We start from the raw sequence: 1,944 nt of genomic DNA, 5'->3' as shown, positions 1-1,944 counted from the left end.
CCTGGTTTCTTCATCTGGGGAGAAAAATAAGTATCTAGTTTCCATAGGTGTTCCAAAGATTACCAGAGATAACATATGAGGAAAGATGGGATAAATACAGAAGTGCTTAACAAATGTGAATTACTGCTATTACTGGTGAACCAAAATAATAATAATAATAATTTTCTGTACAAGAAATGCCAGTTTTCATGGTGAAGAAGTTATTGGTGTGTATTAAAAAGATTGAAGCTATGGGGAAATATCCTTTTCCCCATTTTCATGCCTTATCATTTTATCATTTAAAAGAGGTCAACTTTGAATGACTTGGAAAATGGTGTGACTTAACTCTACTTTGTAAATGCTAATTAAAACACTCAAAGTTTATATGATTTGAGGAGGTCCAGATGACTGGGGAGTATATGACTGTTAGGAAGAGTTGGCTCTCTCCATGTGAACTTATCACTAAAACAAAGGGAATCCCATTTCAATAATCATTGGATATCGTTTAACCACTAAACAAAATTTTCCGATAAACAGACTTCATCAATTATTACAGAAAATATAGATTTGCAAAGAATCAAGATTTATCAATTTGTATCTGGTTGTATGCAGTTCCATGAAAGGAGTTAAGGCAACAATCTTCAGAATGGATTCACCTCACCATAAAGAAAAGAAAAATCCCCACATTTAAACCAATAAGCAAGATCACGATAAAGGGAGAAAAGATTGAAGTTATCAAGTATTTCATTTTGCTTGGATCCATAATAAATACCCATGGAAGCAGCAGTCAACAAAAGAAACAATGCATTACATTAGGCAAATCTACTGCAAAATAATTTTTTAAAGTGTTCAAAAGCAAATTTGTCACACTGAGAACTAAACTGCTCCTGAGTCAAGCCATGGTATTTCCAGTGACCTCATATCCATATGAAAGCTGGGCAATGAATAAGGAGGACCTAAAAAGAACTGATGCATATGAATGGTGGTGTTGGTGAAGAATATTGACTATAACTCAGAATTCCAGAAGAATGAACCAATCTACCTTGGAAGAAGTACAGCCAGAATGTTCCTTAGAAGTGATGATGGTGAGACTTCATCTCAAAAACTTTGGACATATTATCTAGAGGGACCTGTTCCTGGAGAAGGACATCATGCTTGGTAAAGTAGAGGGTCAGAGAAAAAGAGGAAAACCTTCAAGGAGATGGATTGGCACAGTGGTTGGATCAGTGGGCTCAAACATAGCAATTATTGTGAGGATGGTTCAGGACTGGGACGTGTTCTGTTCTGTTGTACATACATTTGCTATTAGTTGGAACCAGCTCAATGGTACCTAACAACAACAACAACAATAAGATGCAGTTCTGTGAAATATATCATCAGAAAACTCCCCTCCCACTTCTGATCTATTCATTTGGCTTAGTATTGATCTAAAGGAGCTAAAGTAGTGGTTTTAATTCTTAAATGCTTTCATATTATTTTAGGAAGTAAGACATTCCTTCTGTATATATCTTGTAACTTCAAAGGAAGACCCAAGAGAGATGGTAAAAATGGCTAGAGAAAACTAAACGCCACTTGGGGAAGGATTGGAGAGAACTCATTCATCTTGAGTTCTTTTTTGCTGCAGGCACTGGCATAAGTGATGTGCATATATTCACTTACTCAATGTAGTAACTAAAATCTTCAAATTACAAAGAAAGAAACTAAGCCTTAGAAGGCCAAGTCATTGTCTAAGGTAACTCACCTGGTAAATGAAAGAGACAATACTAAATATGGCAATACTGATAATTAATTTCCATGTTTAAATTTCCCAAGTTATGTTGGTATCTTCCATTTGCCCGAATACCCTCTTTCTACCCTCTGGTGGCATAGTGCTCAAGGCATTTGACTGCTAACCAGAAGGCTGGCAATTCAAACCCACCAGCCACTCCTTGGAAGGAAGATTGGGCAATCTACTTCCATAGTGAT

The sequence above is a fragment of the Orycteropus afer genome, unplaced genomic scaffold (genome assembly GCF_000298275.1).
Source record: "Orycteropus afer afer isolate SDZICR_OR568_19922 unplaced genomic scaffold, OryAfe1.0 scaffold00161, whole genome shotgun sequence".
Classification (NCBI taxonomy): domain Eukaryota; kingdom Metazoa; phylum Chordata; class Mammalia; order Tubulidentata; family Orycteropodidae; genus Orycteropus; species Orycteropus afer.
The sequence above is the reverse complement of the archived record's forward strand: the minus strand, read 5'-3'. Positions refer to the sequence as shown.